General features: G+C 38.0%; 1 long non-coding RNA gene across 1 annotated transcript; it reads right to left on the reverse strand.

Annotated features, from left to right (window-relative positions):
- Window positions 1–225: 225 nt before the first annotated feature.
- On the reverse strand, window positions 226–2910 carry LOC140006359 (uncharacterized). Its single transcript, XR_011813978.1, has 3 exons — window positions 2561–2910; window positions 1139–1199; window positions 226–408 (listed from the first exon to the last, which is right to left on the reverse strand). It is a non-coding gene; the product is annotated as an uncharacterized lncRNA (long non-coding RNA).
- Window positions 2911–7127: the final 4217 nt, after the last annotated feature.

Below are 7127 nucleotides of genomic sequence, written 5' to 3' on the forward strand. Positions count from 1 at the left end.
ATATTCTTAAACGTTTTGCTTACGATTTTCAAGATAAAAACTCAAATATTATTGTACATAATAAAAGGCAAGTTGAACCTCGATTTACGTGTAATTAAGGTTGTGACGACCCCATCTCCCCCTAAGGCGTACCAGAGGGTTCGGCGGACCGCCTGCCCAGCTCTCGCCAGGACTCATTCACTCGTATCACGTGCAGACATCCATAGACCATAAATAACATCGCAATTCAAGCTTATAATTTACATTGATAGAAATCGAGGTACAAAGCCTCAATATACTCAAACTGGTTCAGGGCGTATACAATCCAAATACAAAACATTCTATTCGAGTAACAGCGCGAGTACAAGTCAAAAGTCAAAACAACTAGTCTATGCTAGACTTTACATATCTCACACCTCGCTCGTACCCCTGAAAGGAAAACAAATGGAGTGGAATGAGCTAAAAACCCAGTGAGGTTCCAAATAGCAAATTGACCATTATTTATAAGTACAAGTTTTCGATATAGCAAAGTAACGAGCATGAAGAGTTCATAAATGTGAGCAATAACACGTCAAGTAGCAATCTCAAAATGAGCGAGTGTAGAAGTTTTTCAAAAGAAACAATAATCCAATAAACAATAATCACTCCAAAGTATAAGGATACGGATGGCTCTCAGGAGCCAAATTCCCATTGCATTACCAGAAGCTTGATCACGTAGTAGCTGACACTCCGTCAACTTTCAAGTAAGTAACCAATCCAGTAGAACACCACTTACACGACTCTCCGTCCACCGTTCAAACCCCCAACTGGGCCCAAAATCCTCAAGAAACACGGGTGGTAATACTCGAGTATACCGATTAGTCGAGGAGATATCACTCCACTCGACAATACAAGAGACCCAGGGTTCGTTACCCAATCGACCAAGCCCCTTGCCGGCTCGACTAGAGTAACTCGCCACAGGGTTTCTGGAATTCTAGGAAGTGCGCGCATCATAAACAAGTATGTCAAGTCAATTGCAACAATAAACAAGTATATCACGTAAGGGCAAGTGCGATAAAGTACACTCTTGCCCTAACAATTCACGTATATAACATGTAATCATATTGGTCACGTATCAAGTTCAGGTATCAAGTTCAATTCGGTATTTGAAAACACTCACCAAAAGATATAGTGCCTTTACTGGTCACTTTCAGGTTATACTCCGGGTTCGGAGTCCAAATCTGCGATAAAACTCAGTTTGAGAACTTTGAAACATGACTAAGATTCGAAACTTAGACGTTTTGTTCAATAAGAATCAATAAATAGAAATTCACTTGGAGAGTACTCGTGAAATACTTGCTCACTTTTTCAATGATAAAACTTTGTAATATTTATACTTGAAATTGTCATGCGAGTCGAAAGTACAAGGAAAACGTACTTCGAGCAATCATTATTTCATTTCTCAAGGGTACAAGTTCGGCCAAGTCCTAACGTATAACACTCAAGAAACATAGTGGCCAAGGTTCTCGCTAGTTCAAGTAATAAGTACTTAACCTTCACTCAAGTCGCTAATATAGTTTTCTAGTCCTCGAGCGTAAATTTGGGCAGCATGCCCTTTGTGTTTACCTAATTTTCCAGCCTTTTAGGCTTCATTATTTTTCTCAAACACAACCCAACATTATATAAATCAGCAATTCATGTCAAGAGCCGTTCCATAGGCTCACAATATCATAATAACAAGAATCATATTAAGTACAGGTGCAGAAATTCAATTTAGTTCAAAACAGATTTGACGTACAAATGCGGAAATAACATATCCGAGGCTACGCTTATCGGTTTAAAACGAAACCTATGCCGTTTCGAAGCTAAGACACAGAGCTACAACATTCATGAAGGTCACTTAGTCCAGTTCCTAATGTAACTCAGTCAAATTCTCGAATTACTAAACCAGAAACCAATTCGTCGGATGTTTAACCGCAGAACACTGTAATGGTCATAACTCAGTGTACAAAAGTCCAATTCAGGTGTTCTTTGAGGCATTTTAAAGCTACTTCAGAACACTACAACTTTCATGTTTTGGCTCAGAGCTAAATCAGTACGGCTCCTAGTCAAAAAACGTGATAAACTGGACTTAACTGATGAAACGGACTGCTGGGAAATATTTAAAACAGTAAGGGTATTTTGGACTTTTCACATCCTACGTTGCTCCGATTGAGCTGAAATTTTGTAGGAACCTATAAAATGTCATTATCTACAACTTTTAGTCTTTGACCTAAGGCCAATTCGGCCTCTAACACACAGATAAAAATTCGGACAGAATGTAAGCAAGAATTTCCAGAAATCTGAAATCTTTAGTTTTTAGTGGAACTTTCCTTAATTTCTTGGTCTAATCACTCCCACAACACCTTATGAAACCTCAATTGCAACATATAAGCATCTTACAACAATTTGGGCAGAATTTCCATAAGCCCTAGTTCATCAAATAAATTGGGGAAAAACCTCTAAAACATGCTAATCATCCATGATTCCACCACTATAATCAAACTACTAAACTTAATTTAACAAAATTGAAAGCAACACTTAGAGAGATAAGCTCTCTTACCTTGAATAGAGGTTACAAAGAGCAGCCCAAGCCTTCTCTTTCCAAACTTTCACCACCAAACACTAACTAACCACTCAAGGACAAGATTAATCGGTTTAGTTCTTTGGATTTCTCACTTTGTAGCTTGAATCAAGAAGAAATGAAGAAGTTTTTCTCTTGGTCTTTCCCTCTCTCTCTTATTTCGGTTATGGAGCAGAAAAATGAAGGAAATGGAGCTTAACTTGTCTTATAAGGAAGTAAGAAGATTAAGGCTAATTGTGTCCACAATTTTTGGCCAACACTTGGACTAATCTTGTCCACAAATTTTTCTCTTTCTTCCCTTACATTTCTAGCCTTATAATTTCGGTCAAACCAGCTGCAAATTAGGAAGATATTTTGTGCAAAAGTCAATAAGCTTGTTTGGTAAGAAAAATGATGGTCAAACGGTGCGTTCAATCGGTAGTGCGCGGGACCCGCCGGTTCGCGCCGTTTTTCTTAAAAACACCCGTACTAGGGTTTTTTACTTCCCATTCACTAACCTTATATAATTGCTCCTATTCACATATTATTTGTCACTTAAAGGTCACTTTTAATCATCAAATTGATCCTGGGCCAGTACCGAAAATTCATCCGGCGGAAAAATCGCTAAAACCCTAATTTGCTCAAATCTTGAAAACAAAGAGTAAAACCCTACTTTCTAGATTCATTTGCACTTATTATGGAATAATTAGATAGTAGAGCTTTAATAAATAATAATTTCCAAATAAAAGAGCATTTTTAAGAAACCGTGAGGGTTTTACAATTTCAGAAATTAAAATTAGGGTTTCTATTAAAATGTGAGACATTTAATAAAACCGGTTAGTCGCAAGTAAACTAGGGTTTTTGACTAAAATTTTAGGGTTTCTAGTCTTTTAAAACAAAATAAGGTTTTAAATCAAACCCCAAAGAAATACACTTTAATATTTTCTTCACAAACAACCTCCTAATATTCGGGATGTTACAATCTCCCCTCCTTAAAAGAATTTCGTCCTCGAAATTCATTCATGCACTTCGAATAACGTAGGGTATTTTCCTTATATATTCGTTTCCGGCTCTCAGGTCGCACTATAGCCAAAACTTAGTTAAACAACAGAAATTACGAATCGTACCTTCTACTATCTCTGTTGGTTCAGGTACTGCCTGTTGGTTCAAGGCATACGCTCTAGCCGGCACTCTTGGCTTAGTTCCTCCTACACTTGCTTGTTCAGGGTTTAGGCGTGATCTACGGGGACAGGTTGCAAGCTGGTGCTCGGTGCTACCACACCATAAACATTTTCCCGCTTTTCGCCAACAATCACTCTCCACATGATTGGCCTTCCCACTGTCGCGCCCCATTTTTTGATAAATAAATAAAATAAATGGTTTAAAAAAAATGTATTTTTGTGATGATTGGAAAATGAATCGTGATTTAAAAGAAAAATGGGTCTAAATGGGGGTTTGAAAATGCGACGATTTGACCCAAGAAAAATAGTTCAAAAAGGGTTTTTTATATGAAAAATGGAGTCGCCACTTGGTATAGAGTTAGGGTGTACCAAGTCACCCAAAAAGTGAATTTTTTAAAGGAAAAAAAAGTAGAAAACCCTTTTGAACGACTCCTAGTCCACGTAAACCAACGAAAAAGGTTCGGGAGTCACATTTGACGAAGGGGAAGGCAAGGATAAAAATCCAAGGCACCCCTTCGACCTAGCCAAGGCTAGTTGCGTTGATTTAATCAAAGATTTTCTTGTTTTAACCAAAGAATTTATTACATTTGGATGTACTACATGAATGCAAAACCCTAGACCTAGGGGTATTAGGGAGAAATTTCCCTTCAAAGGTTGAGTGGTGCCAATCACATTAATTGTGAAGCCCAATAACGATCCTTCGAAGAAGTCACGAATAATGCAAGTGGAATGCAAATGAATGGAATGCATGTATGCAATGTGAGGACAAGAGTTTGAAAAGGTAATAAAAGATAAGAATGTGTAAATGGAAATGTGCACGTGAGTGGGCAAGGTGCGGTGTGTGAAATGATAATATGAAGTACATGTGTGCAAGGGATGATAAAAGTGTTCGTGTGCAAGTGAAGGGATAAAAAAGGTGTACGTGTGCAAATGAGAGGAGAAGTGTTCGTGTGCAAGTGAAAGGATAAAGGTGTACGTGTGCAAATGAGGGGAGAAATGTTCGTGTGCAAGTGAAAGGATAAAGGTGTACGTGTGCAAATGAGGGGAGAAAGTGAAAGTGTAATGATAGAGTGAATGCATGAACCTAGGGAATTTCATGCATAATGGGTACGGGGAGACCTAAATCGTGACTCAATTTGCCCTTTGATAGAGAGGATACAAGCGTGCTAAGGCTTAGAAAAAGCCACACTCGTCTATATCCCATATTTAAGGGGATTTTCACGCAAATGAACCCTAACTAGCATGAGATGCAAGTCCTAAAGTGAAGGGGAAGGAGTTTGAGGAACATACCAAATGATAAACTAAGGAAAAATGCGTGATATGTGGTGATCATGCACTGAATGAAAAAGGAAAAAAGAACCTATTGGGTCTAGCATTGGACTAGCCCATCCTATGAATTCCGACTAGCGTTGGACTAGTGGAAACGATAAAAGAAGCCACAACTAGCGTTGGACTAGTGTGGTGACGTACATTCATCCATTCCATTCATCCACACTATGGAAAGCAAGTAGATATACCAAATACTCATAAACACGTAGCACGTAACATTTAGCAGGCTCGACTAGATGCAAGGCCCTAATAAAGCAAGTAACAAGTAACACATAGGCATGCAAACAAGCTAATGAACTTACTACATTCACTAACTAAAACAAAAGGGGGAAGAGGGAGAATGGACCAAATTGCTCGCCAAAGCCCTATCTATTACAAGCCAAGAGGTGTACACATACCTCATTAAAAGAATAACTTAAGTAAATGCAATAAATGAAAGGAAATAAGGAGAGGCTAGGAAAGCAAGTAGACATGCAAATTTCAATTAGCACATTAGTCCACATAGGAGAGAAACAAAAAGGGTAAAAGAGATTATACCGCCTTTGAAATGAAGTTCTAATGGAGTGAAATCAACTTATTTATCCTCCAAAATAAAAGAAATGGTCAAGGTACCAATTTATTTGGCAAATAATCACAAAGGATAAAAAATAAACATGAATTTGAATCAATTAAATCATGTCAACAACCCACATTTAAGAAGTCAAAGAAGAAAGGACTTGATTGCAAAAATTAATAAAGTCTTGGGGTCAAAATTAAAGAAAAATAAAGTTCAAGGACCTAATTTGCAATTAAAGTAAGGACCGAATTGAAAGAAATTGAAGACATCCAAGGCCACAGTATAGTTAAGGAGAAATTCAGGGACTGATTTGCAAAAATCGTTTTCTAGTTTCTTCATGGACCAGGCTATTGGGTTATTTTATTCACTTCTTGGGCCAAAATCCTTCCTGGCCCAACCGATAACCCTAAGAGGTAAGCAGGCCAGCCTATCTTTAAGCCCAGACAAAGTGCAATTAGAACAGATGGGCTTCACCTCTCAAACCCAAACCAGAAACCCAAACAAAACAAATTAAATCCATACTTACAAACCCAATCAGATATGTTGGGCTCCATCTTCCTGAGCCCAAGTCAAAACATCAACATAATAAACTAAATCACTTCCTTAAGCCCAAACAAAATAACCTCTCAACCCAAATTACCTTTTCACAGGTACCCAACATGATAAAATCAACAAAAAAAATACTAAGCTTTGATTATGCATTAAATCACAGCATTAATCTATCCAGAAATCACATAAAATATGCAAACAGAGGATTAAGCTTAAGAGGGCAAAATTAGTTCAAATTTCCAGATTTTTGGGCCATGGAAACATTAATTAGAAGCCAAGGGGTTGGACTGTAATTCTCCCTTTGTTTCCAATGCATGTAACTACGTAGAAGAACCATTCCTTTCTTTACTTTGAACTGCAAATGAAAGCTGAAATCTGCAAATTGTTGCCGCAAGCTTTGGCAGCTTTGAGCCATGCGCATTTCAAACCAGCAAAAGAAAGGGAAAAAAACAAAACTCATTGTTGGCCCATCCACCCACATGAATCCATATTGTCGACCCCAAGCATGATTATCCATCACTAGGTGATCTAACAGAGAGTATTCCAAGCAAGAAAGGAAGAAGAAAAAACATCAAACCAGCATGCTAACACCTCAGCCCATCAAACCATCGAACCAGAACATCCAATAAAACATGCTAACACTTAGACCATGAAGCAACCAAAATACTAGATATCTGTACAAAGATTTTCAAGGCAACATTATGCAATTCAAACCAAGCTTTCTAAACAAGATTCGGCAGCTAAGGAGGTCTTCTACAGTAAACTCTGCTGCAAAAATGCAGCTCTGACTCACGCAAAATGAAAGATTGCACAATAACTCAAATTTAGCTGCCAAATCCACACAACATATCCCAAACATCAATTTTAGCAAGGAGGCAACAAAAGAAAGGCAGCAGAGAAAGCATCAACATTCACTTGACATGCTGAACTAAAACATCCGAGAAAACATTTC

This window comes from Coffea arabica, chromosome 1c (genome assembly GCF_036785885.1).
Source record: "Coffea arabica cultivar ET-39 chromosome 1c, Coffea Arabica ET-39 HiFi, whole genome shotgun sequence".
NCBI classification, from domain to species: domain Eukaryota; kingdom Viridiplantae; phylum Streptophyta; class Magnoliopsida; order Gentianales; family Rubiaceae; genus Coffea; species Coffea arabica.